General features: G+C 37.5%; 1 pseudogene; it reads right to left on the bottom strand.

Moving 5' to 3' along the window:
* Positions 1 to 7,014: 7,014 nt before the first annotated feature.
* LOC111544404 lies at positions 7,015 to 7,899 on the bottom strand (annotated as a pseudogene).
* Between the last annotated feature and the right edge of the window lie 11,388 nt (positions 7,900 to 19,287).

Here is a 19,287-nt window from a genome sequence, read left to right as displayed (position 1 = left end):
TGGTAAATGTTCTAAGTGAGCTTGAGAAACATGTGCATTATGCCATTTTTGCATGAAGTATCCAATAAATGTCAATTAAATCATGTTGATTCATAGTGTTGCTCAGATCAACTTTATCCTATTTTCTGCCTCCTTAATCTATCAATTACTGAAAGAAGGATGCTAAAGTCTCCAACTATAATAGTTCATGTCTATTTTTCTTGATGTTCTATTAGGGCTTCTTTGGTTGTTGTTTATATATTTTGTCTATTTTGTCCTTTTTTGCATATTTTGATGATCTACTTTTAGCAGTATAACCAGTAAATGATAATCTGAAGATTGGCCTCTTAATGACTATGTAATGCTTCCCTTTATCCTTCATAACTTTACTTTTCTGAAGTCTACTTTGTGTGAATTTAATATAGCCACTACATGTTTATTTTGATTAGTGTAGTTTGATATATCATTCTCTCTTCATTTTTAAAACAGCTTTATTGAGATAGAACTCAATATCACTTTACTTCTAACCTATCTTAACCTTAAAAAAATAATACAAAAAACTTTTATTTTAGATTCAGTAGTAAACATGCAGGTTTGTTATATAGGTAAACTCGTGTCACAGGGATTTGTTGTACAGGTTATTTCATCACCCAGGTACTAAGCCTAGTACCCAATAGTTATTTTTTAATTTTTTTCTGCTCCTTACCATCTTCCTACCCTCTAATTTCAGGTAGCCCTCAGTGTCAGTTGTTCCCGTCATTGTGTCCATGTGTTCATAATTTAGCTCCCAATTATAAGTGAGAACATGTGGTTTTTGTTTTTTTGTCCTTGTGTTAGTTTGCTAAGGATAATAGCTTCCAGCTCCATCCATATTTTGCAAAGTACATGATCTCATTCTGTTTTATGGCCGCATAGTATTCCATGGTATATATGTACCACATTTTATGTTTTCCGTCTATATCTCAGTCTTTATACTTAAAATGAGTTTCTTATAGACAATATATTATTTGTCTTTCTAAAAAATGCTTTCTGACAATCTATATTCTTAAATTGGTCTATTTCAAAATTCTTGTTTAAAGTAAGCATTGATATAGTTGAGTTAGTATTACCATATTTGTAACTATTTTCCTCTTCTTCTTTTTTTTTTAGACAGAGTTTTGCTCTGTCACCAGGCTGGAGTGCAGTGGCGCGATCTAGACTCATTGCAACCTCTGCCTCACAGCTTCAAGTGATTATCCTGCCTCAGCCTCCTGAGCAGCTGGAACTACAGGCACATGCCACCATGCCCAGCTAATTTTTGTATTTTTAGTGGAGCTGGAGTTTCACCATGCTGGCCAGAATGGTCTTGATCTCTTTACCTCGTGATCCCCATGCCTCGGCTTCCTAAAGTGATGGGATTACAGGCATAAGCCACCGCACTCAACCTTCTTTTTTTTTTTTTTCACATCAGTTGTTTTTACTTTTTCTACTGTCTTTGAATTGGGCATTTTCTTGTATTCCAGTTTACTTTCTCTTTTATCACATCAATTGCATTTACATTTTTAATTTTGGAGAATTCCCTAGGGATCATAATATGCTTTTTTACTTAATCCATGCAAACCTTCAGTTAATACTATGACACTTCATGTGTAGTAAAGGTGGGTGATACTGGCACATTGTCATTTTTTTTTTTATTTCTTTTGTCATTGCTTTCATTTATTTTTAATCTACTCAATTTTACAATCACCAAATATATTACTAGTATTATTACTTTAAATACAGCTATTTTTAGATCAATTAAAAATTAAAAAATAATTTTTTAGTTTCTAGTTGACTTATTTATTTTCAATGATCTTCCTTGAAAGGTGGATATGCTGTCAACACACTCCTATTTTTTTTTTTTTTTTTGTCTCAGAAATTATTTCCCTGTACTTGATAAAGATAATTTCATTGGATATAAAATTCTAGGTTGGCAATTTTTCTTTCAATACTTTAAATATTTCCTTCTATTCTCTCATGATGATATGCTTTTTAATGAAAAGTTCGGTGTAATTCTTAACTTTATTTCATTGTAAGTAAGGTGTTTAATTTCCTCCGAGTTCTTTAAGATCTTCTCTTTATCTTTGGTTTATTGACATTTGAATATGGTATGCCTAGGTTTAGTTTTTTGTTTGTTTGTTTTTATTTGTTTATTTTTATTTTTTGCATTCATCCTGCTTTGTATTATCTGAGCTTCTTGGACTGTGGTTTGGTATTTGTGATTACATTTGGAAAGTTCTGAGCTATTACTGCTCATATGGCTCTGCTTGATTCCTTCCTTATGCTCCTTCCAATATTCCAATAAAGCAAATGTTATACTTTTTGAAATTATTCCACAGTTCTGGATATTCTGTTTGGTTTTGTTGCTGCAGTTTTTGTTTCCATTATTATTCCTTCTTCACTTTGCATTTTAGTTTGAGAAGTTTGCACTGAAATATCTTCAGGCTCAATGATTCTTTTCAAATCCATTTGCTGTCTACCTATTTAAGGCATTCTTCATTTCTGTTACAGTGTTTCTGATTTCCTACATTTATTTTGATTGCTTCTTGAAGTTTTTATCTTTTTACTTCATTACTCATCTGTTCTTGCATCTATTTTTCCATTAGACTCCTTAATATATCAATCATAGTTATTATAAATCCCTTTCTGATATTTTCAAAACCTGTGCTATAACTCATGTTCTGATACTTAGCTTGTTGTTTTGACTCTTGATAATATTTGTTTTCCTGCTTTTTTCCTTCTTTTTTTTTTATTGAAAAAGGTAATGTATCTAGTAATAGAAATTGAGCTCAATATGCCTTTGCTGTGAGGTTTTATGTTAATATGTATGGTAAGGAGTCTGACTCAAATTTTGATGTTTGACTACTGGCAGCTTTTCTGCCTCGTTCTTCCCCGTTCCCCAGTGCCATCCATCTGGTCAAGCTGGTAAGAAATCTTGGGTTCTGCTTCTTTTGTCACTGGTGAGGAGCCCATGATTGTGCCCAGGAAGCCTCACCGTGTCCACCCAGTAGCCGTAATAAAAACCCTGAACCAGTTTAATTTTCTTGCTCTCTTAAGTCATTTCATACCTCTTTCAGAGTAAAGCAAATCAAAATATTTCAACCCCCAAAATGACTCCCTGTTATAGTGGGCATTTTGAATTAAAGGCCCTTAAACATCAGTAGACACTGAAAAAAAAAGTTTCTTTCATTTACATAGAGACTAGATGGAACCCCCAAGGAAAACAATTGTTTTTCCTTCTCATGTCTGTTATCTGATTATCTGTTGCAGAGCAGAAGACTGAAGAATGTAGCAACACCTGAACTGACCCTTTCATGAGACAGTGCCTGTCTCTCAGGCTCATTCATTTTCTAAGGAGAACCATTTACAAGTTAATCTCTGTTCCCTACTTTATTAATTTTCCCTAATAATCATTTATTGCCCCTCAACAGAATTACAAATATTCTCCACCTCCCTTCTCCCTCTGAAACAAGAAATATACAAACTTCTATACCCCACTGAGGATTTGGTGATAATAACTTTGTGGTTCTCCCCCAAGCACATGAATAAATTGTATGCCATTTCTTCTATAAATCTTCCTTTTGTCCATCGATTTTTTATCAAAGCTTCAGAAGGTGAAGTGAAAGTTTTCCCTTGACCCTTAAAAGAAGTCTATTCTGTTCTCTCCAGAAAACTTCCACCATACAAGTAATAAATATTTCATATCCTCTTGATGTCTTTATGCTGCCACCAGTTGCCATGTCTGAAACCATTACACCTATGCGGAAAATCTGAAATAATCATCCTAGGAATTGGACTGCATTTAATGTTTTCTGTATTTGTAGGTCATGGAGGCTTAAAATTTTTCCAATGTCTTGTTTTGTCTTCCCTGTTGTTTTTAAGCTTCAATAAGAACTTTTACAAAATAAAAAATATATCTTGCAGATCTCACATCTGTAATCCACAATTATTATCCTGGAGTACTATTGATATGGAAAAGTATGGAGGATGGAATGTAATTTTCCAATGGGTTCTTCTTGTCCTCTGCACAGATACAGCTGATTTACTAACACAGCCATATTGCAATAGAGAAAGTATAGTAAACACAGAGCCAGTCAACAGACAGGAGTTCATTACACCTTTCAAATTTGAAGGCTAAGTTTTTTAATAATAATAGGACAGGCAGGGGGCTAGAGGATAGGGAATATTCACTGGGTTGGTGATGGAATTATAGGGGGTCAAAGTTGTCCTCTTGCACTGAGTTTCTGGGTGGGATCACAAGACAAATTGAACCAGTTTAACAGTCTAGTTGGCACCAGCTGGTACATCAGAATGCAGGTTCTCTATTTTTTTTTTTTTTTTTTTTTTATGACAGAGTCTCTCTCTGTCACCCAGGCTGGAGGAGTGCCGTGACGCGATCTCGGGTCACTGCAAGCTCCGCCTCTAGGTTTCATGCCATTCACCTGACTCAGCCTCCTGAGTAGTTGGGACTACAGACACCCACCACCACAGCTGGCTAATTTCATTTTTCTTTTTTTGTTGTTGTTGTATTTTTAGTAGAGACGGGGTTTCACCACGTTAGCCAGGATGGTCACGGTCTCCTGACCTCGTGATCCTCCTGGCTCCGCCTCCCAAAGCACTGAGATTACAAGCGTGAGTCACCATGCCTGGCCTTAATTCGTTAGTTTTACAAAGGTAGTTTTTGTCACCAAGCATGGAGAGATTACGTTTAGGAAGGGCTGTTATCATACTTGCTTTAAAGTTAAACTCTAAACAAAATTGCTCCCAAAGTTAGTTATGCCAAAGAATAAGCAAGGACAGTTTAGAAGATAGAAGCAAGATGGAGTCAGCTATGTCAGATTTCTCATACTGTCATAATTCTGCAAAGGTTGTGTCAGGGAAGCATTCTATAATCTCATGCTTAAATATTAGCCTCTTAGTACAGCTGTGTCCCTGGGCTGTCACCTTCACAAGTGCTCCCCACCAGCCCCTGTGTTTATTTGATACAGGTAGGCTAAAGAAGGTTGAATTCAGACAATACTCTAAGACTTTTCCCTAGGTAGAACATGGTTTTATGAATTATTTCCCCTGGGTAGTGGCCCTTTGTTATGGAGGAAACTCTTGGCAATTTTTTGGTTACCTTTCCCCGCCACACTCAGAGCCAATAGAGAATCTATCTTGGCTCTTCACTATGAGAACTTGGTTGTGTTTCTGAAGGCAATACCCACTGAAAGTGTGGGGGTACTGCTAAAATTTGGAATTTCTGACTCTCCTGCTAATCCACACTCAGTTACCAGCACCCAGTCTCCCAAAATTCATCAAAATTACCATTTAAGTGTTCCTACCAGTTTTTGGCTCCAACAACTTCTGCTCTAGATAGTACATCTCAAACTGCAACTCTCTGGAGTTATCTGTCTCTCTCAATTTGAAGGTGGCAGTTTTCCCTGTTAACACAATGCCCTTATGGGACCAAGAAAACTCATTGGTTTCTAGTTTGATTAGCTTTTCTCATATGGATGGAAATAACAAATTCCAAGGGCACCTATACCTATTCTACATTATCTAGTTCTTTGTCTCTTTCATATTGGCTCTTACTAAATATTTTTAACTTTTGCCTGATAAGTAATGTTCATCATACTGAAAATCATTAAAAATGCCAAATGTGAACTAATACGAAAGTCTAATGTTCTCTGTTTTCTTGTATATACTTAACTTTCTAAAAGTCAATGTGTCTCAACCCATGACATCATTAATAAGTGCTTTACAGTTTGTACTTTTAAAGATCCACATAATTTTCTAACTTCCTTTGTTTTATTCACTTTTATTATAAAGTTGTCCTATCACAGAACAATTATTCTTTCCTTGAGTCTGTTACAAAAATACATTTGAAATTTTGCACAGTGCTACTCCTGATCTCAGAAATGTTATTTCCCCTCTACCTTGGAAATTTATTCATTCATCTGGGCACAGCTCAAATTTCAAACTTTCTGAAAAGTATATCCCAATTTACTCAAGTAATTGGTTAATTTCTATGAATTTGTTAGTTGTTTATTCTCCTTTTGTATTTTTTGTATAATCTTTCTACACTTCATATTTATTGTTTTCCAATTTTTCTCCCTTACTAGACTTTAGTCAAGAAACTGTTCATTTTTGCATTATTAGAGCTTTGCTCACACTGAATTCAATAAGCATTTGTTGAATTATTAATGTCTTAGGTTTAAACCAGTTTTTTTCTCTCTTCTTATAATGTATAATCTTATAACGTGAATCTTAATAAATCAAACCAAATATTTTCTTAAATTTTCTTTATACGTTTGCACATTGTTTCCTAATATTTTTTCCTGCATTGCTAAAAAACTTTGAAGAGCTCAGGCTATACAATCTAGATCAAATATAAACAATACTAAATTAAAACAGGAATTTTTGTTGCTTCTAAGATGGAAATCTAAACCCAATTTATTAACAGTAAAGACATAGTGGTTTGGTCCCCATTGTAACTGCTACAGATCTGATGAGTGGAGGAACACCAGGGTTCTTGGTCCTGGCACTGGTTTTGATAACATGACATAGATGCACATGAAGTTGTTTTAAGGAGTGAAAGGTTTAATAGGCAAGAAAGAAGGAAGGAAGAAAGAAGAAAACAGCTCCCCCATGCGGAGACAGAGGGAGGGGGTATTGGAGCAAAGAGAAAACCCCAAGTGTGGCTGAAATCAGTCAGTTAATATGAAGAGACTGGAGGAGGTGATGTCTGGTTTGCATAGGGTTCAGGGGATTGGTTTGACCAGGCATGTCATTCAGGTAGCCCGTGAAAAACTGACCCTCCCATCTAGCCTTTCAATATGCAAATGCAGAGCGCCATGATGTTCCACACACGGAGATATATGGGGGTGGCCATGTTTCCAGGCACATGTGAGGCAAGGACAAGAAGAAGGTGGCAGGAATTGCCATGTTTGGGTTGACCCAGTTTATGTTTTTATTTTTTTCAGTCCATAAGTATATTGTCTTTATCTGAAAAATTCTCATGGAAAATTGTTTGGTTTAGCTCTCAGCAGCCCAGTTCTGAGCTCTGAGGAAGCTTGCCTTCTTTTGAGCTACCCCATCTTTCTTCTGAGCAAGGGACATTTTGGTATGGTTCCACCTCTTCTTTTTAATTTATTTCTTGGGCTTCTTTTCATAGACTGGATTCTCTCATATAGCAGCATAAGCTTTCTTATACATCTCCTCCACCATGTCTGGAGTTACACTGTTTTTTTTTATGTATTGAGAGAACTGTTTCTTGTAAGCATCTTCCATTAAGTAATGTATATCCTCTAAAATATTCTGCCCCATGATGTGCTTCTGATGTACTTCTGCATTAAATTCCTTGCTTTCAGAATCATAACTAGGGAATTGTTTGGTACTATGAGGGACAGACAAGCCTCCATCAATAGCTCCCTTCAGGGCACCAAAAACTTTATTGCCAGTGGTAGTTTTGGCAAGGCCTACATCCAAATAGTAGATAAAGGGCACCTGGCTGACCATCAATGTTTTCCACATTGTATTTATTGCCAGTCACCTCCACTTGGCCTTCATAGATTTTGTCCATGCCAAATCTATTGAGAAGCCAGTGGACCAGCAGCAGGCCAGCCCAATACGCTAAAGCATAATTTGTCAGGCCAACCTTCACACCATATTTTGGCAGTTAGTATGCCTATGATGCACACACTATCATATCCCCTTTTATACGAGCATAAGCAATCTAATAAATGATATCTTTGTTACACGAACTATCATTCTGTATTTGGGTGTGTTGTATTTATTTTTATCCTGTATCTCCAAGCATTTCTGAGCACAGAAATCAGTTTTGCCCTCTTATCATCTTCTAAATTTCACTTGGTATCTTTCAAAGTAGGCCTGATTCTTAACAACTTTAACAAACCCCATCCTGCTGAACCTGCATCCATGGCCTGACAGAGACCAACAGGCCCAGCAGCACTAGGGAGTGCAAAGGGCCATGGCCCTTGCTCAGACGCAGTATGCGGAATCCAGGTTTGAATGGCTTGCAATTGCATATCAAAGATTGCCTGGTCAAACCAATCCCCTGAGCCTCTGAGAGCCAGGGCTTTCCTGCTAGACAATAAACATTTCTGGAGCTGCTTTAAAAGAAACAAAAAATTTCCAAGGACCCTTTTTCCTCTATATCTACTTAAAATAATTTCTTAATAACTCCTACAACATAACCTCATATTGAGCATTTTTGGATTTATAGAGAGAAAGGGCTGAGGAAAACAAAAATACAGAAGATGAAGCAGACTGGTCACTTCAGAGTTACTTTCCTTGTAAAGGTTAAAGCAAAGATGATTTTTGTTGTTATGCTAGCTAAAAATGCCCTATATAGGGATTTGACTATTCTTTCCTTCTCCTGATTTCTTGGAAGGTCAGATAAACATTTAGTTTTGGTTTCGTCATGTGGAATGTCAGCCTGAGCAGCTCTGTTTGGGTTTAGTTGTTGGGCCTAGAACAGAAAGTTCAAACCAATGATTTCTTACACATTTTATTTAACAATTTCCCCTTTTTAGTTAGGATCTCACATAGAACCAAAACCTATAGTACTAATGCTACTCTCAGTCATCATCATTTTGGGATTTGGGTTTTGACACATCATTCATAATTTACAGTGTTTTTATTGTCATATGTTACTTGAAGGTTTTATTATTCCATCCATAAAGGCCACTTAGTAGTCAGCAGATGGCTGCATGTGGACATTTAAGACTTTTTGAGAGGGTGTATTATACCAGGAAGACTAGTATTAGGACCATCAAGAGGATAATACCAAGAGCTTGGAGTATGTCCCTTAGCTAGGGTCACCATAAACTAAACCAACCAAAATTGAATAGACAAAGAATGAGTCAGACAAGAAATCTCACCTAATTTAACCAAGCAATCTGTTTACTAATTTTTTGTAACTGAATTTGTATAACACCTGACATATTTATCCATATGCAATCAGTGCCATCAACCTTATAGACTCATTTCTGTTCAGGTAGTAGAAAATCTAGCATCCCATGACAGGTTAAACTAAAGCAGGGAGTAAGAATAAATGGGCATACAAATTTTATTCTATAAAAGGGACCTGTGGTATAATTTGAACAACAGTTGCACAGTGGATATTGATCAAGTTACTCACTAGTGGATTAAAGAATTCCTTGGGTGAGGTAAATATTTGGATTTGACATGACAGATCCAACATTTCATCAAGTTATTCACAGAAGCTGCTGACTATGAATTTGTATGTATAGTATTATTCCACCAAGCAAAAAGGGTAGGCTTGAGCAAGGAAAAAGTAAGGGTAAGAGTCCTACTATGATGGAAACTCCTGTTCTGATGTCTTAGGGAAAAACCACTCACAGAAGAAAATCATTAATATATCCTCCTTGTTTGCACTTTGAATGTCTCTGATTACAGCATGAAGGATTTTGGTAAATCTTCTGTGTGGCCCACATACCAGGCATGAGACAAGGGTGTGAAAGTTGCAAGCGTGAATTTTACGTCATGTTTTCCAGCTTCAGGTTGTAGGGCTTCAGGAATAGAGCAATTGTTGTTCTCAGTTGGAGAGCTGTAGCCATATGTTGGAGGAAATTAGAAGAATTCAGGATCCAATCCTGTATACAGGTAAACCATAAAAACTTGAAAACAATAAAAAGGACTACAGTCTAATAACAAGTATACCTATAGTTTTTCTTCAGAAACAATTTTTTTTCTCTCTACAGTTACCCTCATTTCTAACAAAGATAAATGGAATGAAATCAGTTTGTCTGCAAAACCAGTACAGTTTCATTAAACTTGGTCGGATTATTTACATAAGTATAGAAAGAATAGACATTGACCACATAGGCTCTTTTGAAGTTGACTTTACTGGAACTTTTGATGGAGAATCTTAGACTGGACTTTAAAAATCTCTCAAGGCTAAAAAGTCAAATCAAAGCAGACTTCAGACTTCACCTGCAGTACCTATAGATTCAGTCTACGTGAATCCTCAAATATGGCATCGCTGTTAAAGCTTTGGTAATATAACCAGTATTTCTAATGGTATCTTGTTATAAAGAGAGTTTATTATAATTTAGCTTATCAAAATAATTATGTTTCCTTAAAATAACAATATTCCTGAATAGTTTCTAAATTCTAGATGGATAAGATAGGGAGAAAAAGTAAATGTTTCCTTTTTGTTCACAAGAGTAGACTTTACTAAATTTCTATAAACCATGCATAGCTCAAAAGTAAAACATAATCCTTAAATCTGAAAAGCAAAGCATTTTTTAAAAGCAATAGTTCAAATTAATAAGATGCATAAATTTATAATTTTTGTATCAGTTCATTCTGTCTCATGTAATTAATTCTTGTTTTGCTTGTTCTTGATTAGCAGTTTCACAAACCCAACAGAGTTCTAGAAATTCCTACCTGGTCCAATGTTATAATCTTAATGTTATCAGAAATCTGTATTTGTCAGAGTACTTTCCTTATTTTCCATGAATCTCCCTGAAGAGATAACACTTTAGGATTGTAGTTGCTTATGAAAAGCTTTCAGAAAAGCATTAGAATAAAGAAATTAAGGATGTATAACAAGATTTAAAACGGCGATGCTTAAAGAGCTGATGAGTGTTTACTATAATAATGACATAATTGAGTCCAGGCACACACCTGCAATCCCAGTGCTTTGGAAGTCCAAGTCACGAGGACCACTTGAAGTCAAGAGTTTGAAATTGGCCTGGGCAACATAGTGAGATACCATCTCTGTAGAATGTGAAAAAATGTTAGCTGGGCATGGTAGCATGCCCCTGTGGTTCTAGCTACTCGAGAGGCTGAGGTTGCAGGAGCATTTGGGCCCAGGAATTTGGGCCTGCAGTTGGATATAATAATGCCACTCCAGAAGGTGATAGAGTAAGATTTTGTTTCAAAGATTTAAAAAACAAAATGGCTGGGCACGGTGGCTCACGCTTGCAATCCCAGCACTTTGGGAGGCCGAGGTGGGTGGATCACCTGAGGTCAGGAGTTCAAGATCAGCTTGGCCAACATGGTGAAACCTCATCTCTACAAGAAAAAAAAAAAAAAAAAAGACACAATTAACAACAAAATTTGGCCATTTCTTATTATGTTAGTTTGTGGCATACAACTATGAAAATTGAAATATTGGCTGATAACATCAGATTTCTATGAATTGTTATATAATTTTTGGAACACACATTAATAACATATTCATCCAATTCATAGAAATATAACTCAAAGAAGGCTAAACATTACTTCTTATTTAACAATGCCTCCCACATAATTTAACATATTAAATAAGTATAATTGGCTTACTAGTCTCTTTTGGACATCCCAGGGACCTTTCTGGATTGTCCCTAAGTGAGTTCAAGGTCAAGAGATATAAATCCAACTTTGATTTTGGGATGTTTATGAAAAAGATCAAAAGTTTGAAACTTTTGGTCAAAATAGGATTACAGGTAACTTTAAAATAATATTCATTTAATCAGAATGATAATTAAAAGATTTTAAAAAGCAAATATAGAAAGTAATACAGTTGTAGAAAAGTATTTAGCTCTGTGATAGAATACTCAGTTTCCTTAAGCAAGCAAAGATCTCCTAAAAATAATATGAAGCACGGGGCACCATTTTAATAAAACACAGAATCTTTGTTTCTTAGGCCAGTTACCTCAAAGGTAAAGAAAACCATTTTACTATTAGAATACCACTGGGAGGTGCCAAGATGGCTGACTGGAAGAAGCTAGTGTGCTGCCATTCTCACAGAGAGAAGAGAGTGGTGAGTAAACAATAGTTACTTAACTGGATCATCCAAGAGGACACACTGTGATGCACCAAGGAAGCAATATAACCCACAGAGAACAGAAAGGAGTGAGGCAGGACAGTTGAGTTCCTGGGATTGGTGCAGAGCCAAGGCAGGCCCCTTATCATGGGGAAAGGGTAAGAGAGTGAAAGCCCCTGGGTACTCACACTTCTTCCATGGACATTTGCAATCCTGGGCACAGGAGATACTCCCTGACTCCTGCCATGGGGCCTCCAGACTGACATGGAGAGCTGTGTGGAGTCTGGGCAGAGCCACCACTCAGACCTACATAGACCCCAAAGTGCCTTGGATAGCTGAACACCTTGGTGCTAGCTGCTACAACTCCACCAAAAAAGGAGACCAGTCTCTCCCCTGCACTCCCAGGATACAGGCCAAATCCATGGAGCTGAGGAGCAGATGGATTGCAGGCCTTGCCTCTACAATACCTCACCAGGCAAAGTCCACTGGCCTTGGATCCCAGTGCAGCCAATCCACCCTCACTTGACTGCTCAGGCTGGTAATAGTTCTGTCTTTCTCTGGTATAGACCTCCCACAGGTAACCAACTGGCCTGCAGTTTTTGCCACCGCTGAAGCCCTTGCCCTATTTCCTTTAGACTAGGGAGGGAGTGAAGAGCCCCAGAACAGTCATGGGCCTCTAGCACATCATAGCTGTTGTATGGAAAAGCAGCCAGAATATCTTCCTGTGGGTCCCTGTCTCTGCTAGTCCTCAATGGGCAGGGCCCCCTGACCTGCGCCTCCAGCACATCCTCCCTGCCTCCACCTGATTACTTCAGTCAGTGGAAGCTCTGTGTTTCTCTGGGATGGGATTCCCAGAAACAACTGACAGACTCTCTACCATTGCTGCTATAGCAGTACCAATACTTGCTACCCTCAAGCGGGAGAACAAAGATCCTGATCACTTTACTTGTACCTCAAGTACACTGCAGCTGTTACATAGAGAAGATCCCAGTCTCTCTTCACTGTGAGCCTCCGACTCCCTGCTCTTTACCATGCAGGGCTTCTCACTTTGGCCTGCAGCATAGCTGCTTCACCCCTGGCTGAACATTCCCATTGGCAGTGGCTCTGTGTCTCACTAGGGTAGAAGTCCCATAGGCAATTGACAGTACCTACGCCATTGCCATTGTGATGGTATTACTCTTGCAATACCTTGGACTGGGGAACAAACAAGGACCTTGATCAGTTTGCACACCTCCAGCATATGACAGCTACCCTAAGGAGAAGAGGCTAGTTTATCTTCCCTGTTCATCACTGACTTCCTGCTTTTCACCAGGCAGGACCCCCAGCTTGGGCCCATAGTACAGTCATCCTACCCCTAGGTGAACATTCTCATTGGCAATGGCTCTGTGTTTCTCTGGGATGGAATTCTCAGAAAGAGCTGACAGCCCCTTTGTCTCTTACCACTGCCATGGTACCCTCCCTTACTGCTCTTGGGCTGGGGAATGAACAAAACCCCTGATCACTTTGCTCACATTTCAAGCATGCTGTGGGTGCCCTATTGAGGGGAAGCTATTCTCTCTTACCTATGAGCCCCTTGTTCTTCACCAAGCAGGTCCCTGGCTAGGGCCTGCAGCACAGTTGCCCCATACCAGGCTGAACCTCCCCATTAGCAGAAGCTTTGTGTCACTCTGGGGTGGAGTTTACAGAGGCAACTGACAGTCCGTATGCCATTGCCACTGCACCAGTACCTGCCCTTGCTGCTACGGACCTGAGGAAGGAACAAATAGCCTTAGCTGTTTACTTGCATCTCCAACATGCCACAGTTATCCTATGGGGAAGAGACCAGATTGTCTGACACCCTCTGCTCTGCACCAGGCAGGATCCCCCTGGCATGCAACAGCAATGCACTCACCCTACCCCAAGGTGATCGTTCTGATTGACAGTGGCTTTGCATTTCTCTGAGGTGGAACGCCAAGAGAAAAATGAAAGGCCCACTGCCATTGCCACTGCCAAGTCCCTTCTCCTGTTGCACCCAAGCTGCAGAGGGAACAAAAAACAAAAAACAAAACTTACCCCAGGGCTGTAGTATGCAGCCCAGGAGTGCCAAGCTGGGATCTGCAGCCAGCACTCAAGTGGGAGAGGACACATTCTCAGAGCACAGAGAGAAAGAGAGTACGGCTGTAAACACAGGGAAATACAGGGGAGCCACACAGCTGAATAAGAACCTACCTACTAGCCATTACACTTAGGTGCCATCTACTGTATCACACCCCAAACTTCAACACTAAGTACTTCGCTAGTATACTGTCCTATGGAATCAAGAACAATAATTCAGCCATAAATAAGAACCCTGCACATAGCCTTGGTCCTCTGAAAAATTTAGAAATAAAGCCAACTGACTATACTCAGATTACACCACAGTTAAAGGAAGAACACCCTGCACATATGATAAAAAGAAAAAAAAAAAAAGACAAGAAAAAAACTGCACAAGAACTCTGGCAACTCTACCAGCCAGAATGTATTCTTACATTCCAATGACTGATCCAGTTCCCCAGCAATAGCTCCTAACCAGAATAAAATGGCTGAAATGACAGGCCTAGAATTAAGAATGTGGATGGCAACAAAGATCATTAAGATTCACAAGAAAGTTAAAACCCAATCCAAGGAACCTAAGGAATTCCGTGAAAAGTTTCAAGAGATGAAAGACAAAATAGCCATTTTAAGAAAGAACAAAACTGATTTGATAGAGCTGAAAAACTCACTACAAGAATTTCTAATGCAATTATAAGCATTAACAGCAGAATAGATCGAGTTGAGGAAAGAATCTCAGAGCCTGAAGAGCAGTTATTTGAATCAACTCAGGAAAAAACAAAGAAAAATAATTTTAACAAATAAACAAAACCTTCCTGAAATATGGGATTATGTAAAGTAACCAAAGTTATGACTCTTTGGCATCCCCGAAAGAGAGGGAGAAAGAGAAAGCAAATTAGAAAACATATTTAAGGATACTGTCTATAAAAGTTTTCTAACCTTGCAAGAAAGGCCAACATTCAAATTCAGGAAATTCAGATAACTCCTACAAGATATGATACAAGAAAACCATGCCTAAGACACACAGTCATCTGATTCTTCAAGGTTAAACAACAGAAAAATTATTAAAGGCAGCTAGAGAGAAGGGACAGGTCACCTACAAAGGGAACCCCTTCAGGCTAACAGTGGACCTTTCAGCAGAAAGCCTATAATCCAGATGAGATTAGAGGCCTACATTCAGCATCCAAAAAGAAAAAAAGAAAATGTCTACCAAACTAAGCTTCATAAGTGAAGGAGAAACAAAAACCTTTTCAGACAAGCAAATGCTAACAGAATACATTACCACCAGACCTTCCTTATAACAGGTCCTGAAGAAAGTGCTAAACATGAAAAAAAAAAGGCCATTACCTTCCACCACAAAAATGCGATTAAGTATATAGATTACACATAGTAAAAAGCAACTATACAATGAATTCTGCTAACAAACAGCTAGTAACACAATGACAGAATCAAATGTGCACATATCAATATTAATCTTGAATGTAAACAGGCTAAATGACCAACTTAAAAGGCACAGAGTGGCAGTTGTAGAAAGAAGCAAAACCCAACTGTATACTGTTTTTAATAGCCCCATTTAACATGCAAGGACACTCACAGGCTCAAAATAAAGGGATGGAGAAAGACTTATCAAGCAAAAGAAAATCGAAAGACCAGGGGTTGACAGAATTCAAACCAGTAATGATGCAAAAAGACAAAGAAGGGCATTACAAAATGATAAATGATTCAGTTCAACAAGAAGATGTAATTATCCTTAACATATATGCATCCAGCACTAGAACATCCAGATTAATGAAACAAGTTCTTAGAGACTTATGAAGAGACTTAGATAAATGCACAATAATAGTGAGAGACTGCAACACCCCACTGACAATATTAGACAGACCATTGAGGTGGAATATGAACAAAGATATTCAGGACTTGAACTCAACATTTGATCAAATGGACTAACAGACATATACAGAATACCTCATAAGAGAATGTACATTCTTTTCATCTGCACGTATCACATACTTTAAAACTGACCACAGGCTTGACCATAAAGAAATTACCAACAAATTAAAAAAAAAAAAAAATCCCTGCACACTTGGACCACAGTGCAATAAAAATAGAAATGAATATCAAGGAGATCTCTCAAAACCATACAATTATATGGAAATTAAGCAACCTGCTCCAGAATGACTTTTGGATAAAGAATAAAATTAAGGCTGAAATGAAAAAATTCCTTGAAACTAATGAAAACAAATGTTCAACATACCAGAATCTCTGGGACACCACAACACAGTGTAAAGAGAAGGGTTTATATTACTAAACACCTATATCAAAAAAATTAGGAAGATCTCGTATTAACAACCCTATGTCACAACTAGAGGAAAAAGAAAAGCAAGAGCAAATCAACCCCAAATCTAGCAGAAGAAAATAAATAATCAAAAGGAGTTGAACTGAACAAAATGTAAATAAGAAAAGCCATACAAAGGGGCAATGAATCAAAACTTGTTCTGTGAAAGAAAGAATAAGTCTGATACAACACAAGCTAGACTACTAAAGAAAAAAGAAAAAGAAAAATAAACAAAATCAGAAATTATAAAGGGGACATCACCACTGATCTCACAGAAATACAAACAAACAAAAAACCCCATAGATTAATGTGAACACCTGTATGTATACAAACTAAAAAAACTAGAGGAAATGGATAAATTCCTGGAAATATACAGCCACTCAAGATCGAACCAGTAAGAAACTGAAACCTTCAACAGGCTAATAACAAGTTCTGAAATATAATCAGTAATAAAAAAATCTACTCACCAGAAAAAGTCCTGGACCAGTCAGATTTATAGCCAAATTCTACCAGATGTGTGATGAAATGCTGGTACCAATTCTTTTGAAACTACTCAAAAAAATCAAGGAGATAAGACTCCTCCTTAACTCATGCTATGAGGCCAGTATCATTCTGATATCAAAACCTGGCAGAGACACAATAAAAAAAAGAGAGAGAGAGAGAGAAAACTTCAGGCCAATATTCCTTAAGAAAATAGATGCAAAAATCCTCAACAAAATAGTAGCAAACTAAATCCAGCAGTGCATCAAAAAGCTAATCCGCTACAACCAAGTAAGCTACATTCCTGGGATGTGAGTCTGGTTCAACATTCACAATTAAATAAATATAATTCATCATATATACAGCACTAAAAACAAAAACCATACGATCTTCTCAATAAATACAGAAAAGACATTCAATAAAATTCAACATCCCTTTATTCTAAAAACTCTCAACAAACTAGGAATGGAAGAAACATATCTCAAAATATAAGAGCCATCTATGACAGACTCACAGCAAACATCATACTGAATGGGAAAAAGCTGAAAACATTCTCCTTGAAAATCCGAGCAAGACAAGAATGCCCACTCTCACCACTCCTATTTAACATAGTATTGAAAGACCTAGCCAGAACAATCCAGCAAGAGAAGGAAATAAAAGACATCCAAGGGCCAGGCACACTGGCTCACACCTGTAATCCCAGCATTTTAGGAGGCTGAAGTAGGTGTATCACCCGAGGTCAGAAGTTCAAGATCAGCCTGGCCAACATGGTGAAACACCATCTCTATTAAAAATATAAAAATTAGCTAGTTGTGGTGGCAGATGCCTGTAATCCCAGCTAGTTGGTAGGCTGAGGCAGGAGAATCGTTTGAACCCTGGAGATGGAGGTTGAAGTGAGCCAAGATCATACCATTGCACTCCAGCTTGAGAAACAAGAGCAAAATTCCATCTCAAAAAAAAAAAAAAAAAAAAAAAAAAGAGCATTCAAATAGGATAGGAAGAGGGGAAGTCAAACTATCTCTTTTTGCAGATGATGTGATTCTATACACAGAAAAAGAAATATGTAGGTAAGATGCCTAGTTAAGACAAAATGGTCAAAAGTGGGGCTTGTTTAGACCAATGTTCTGTATTATTGTAAGAATTTCTAGTGGTTTTCCTTTATAGGTGTAAATTTTTTACAGAGTTTCAAAAGAGCCAGATAAATGCCAGGAAAGGGTATTATGAAAATTGATTTGGTTCTATTTTTTCAATTTAGCTTGTGTCTTAACTGCATTACCAACCTTAAGATGCAGCTCATTAACTAATGGGGCAAAAGAAGCATTTTTAATACTGAAACTCAGTGTGGATATTTCTAAAAAAGAAGACACAAACTTGCTTTACCTGAGGGCCAAACTTTTATAGATAGTTCATGTAGTTTTCCTTTCACCTTTGGAGTGGAATAGTAACTAAGTGAAAAGGTTAGGAGATTCCATTTTTCTTCTCAATTAGTTGCTTAAGCTTTTCATCTGTTTCTTGTAAAGAGTCTTTTTTTAAAAAAGAAAATAACAGTTTCTTAAAATTTTTTTAGAAGTTTCTACACATGAGTAAGCATCCCTGTATGGGCCTGATCTGGGAGCCCGCATTTTTAGATGCATTTTTTAAAGTGATGAGTTGTTTATCTGGAATTTCCACATAACAGCCATCTTAATTTTAAATTGTCTTTAGTGATATTTCATCATTTTGTAATTGTTTCTACTTCCCAAACCTAATACTTATACATGTAAAAGGCAAGAATAGCTGGAAAATAGATTACTTAATTCTAGAGAAATCAAGGATTTTATTTTTACATTGAATCTTCGGTGTCTTCCAGCCAAGATAAAACACCAAGAGGGAAACACCACAGGGTTGGGTCAAGTAATGCTTTTACAGCAAACCTCATTGCAGGAACATTTTCTTCAGGCTATTGGTGCTATCAAGCTCTGTGTCTAGTTTATCCTCCCACAGCAGTCTTATCTTTGGTGTTATGTGCTCTAATAGCTTTTCAGTGCCTGCATCTTGCCCACCAGTCAAGTTATAGCTTGTGCCTGAGCTCTGCTTGACTAACTTGCCCAATAATTTCCCCCACCTTAACATGCAAAAAAAAAAAGGAGCAAAAAAGATACAATACAAATTGCTGTGAATTTCAAAGGTCATAGTTCACAGACCCTGCAACTTACCACAGTCACAGCAAATTACCTTTAAAACTAAAACTCTTGTCAGTGACACATCAACCACTACAAATCCCAAAAGGTCACATGCTCTCTCACAAAACAAACTAACCCTCAGTATACAACCCAAGGTCATACAATCTAACAACACAAGCTAACCCTCAGGACACACCCTAAGATCATGTGCTCTCTCACAGCAAAATCTAACACTCAGTATGGTATGCACATCAACATCATTCATTCGTTCACAGCACAAACTAACCCTGGATTCGAAAATCAAAATTACTGGGGGGCTTACTCTTGAAAGAGAAGAGTTTGACTTCAGAGGAACTTAAAATTTTGAAATAAAAATAAAATCCTAAAGCCCACAATCGACTGAATGGACTTTCTTTTAGCCAAGAAGTCCCTAGAGAAACTTTAAAAACTGAATTCCCAGACAT

The sequence above is a fragment of the Piliocolobus tephrosceles genome, chromosome 4, assembly GCF_002776525.5.
Source record: "Piliocolobus tephrosceles isolate RC106 chromosome 4, ASM277652v3, whole genome shotgun sequence".
Taxonomy (NCBI): Eukaryota; Metazoa; Chordata; class Mammalia; order Primates; family Cercopithecidae; genus Piliocolobus; species Piliocolobus tephrosceles.
This window is presented reverse-complemented; position numbering and strand designations above follow the sequence as displayed.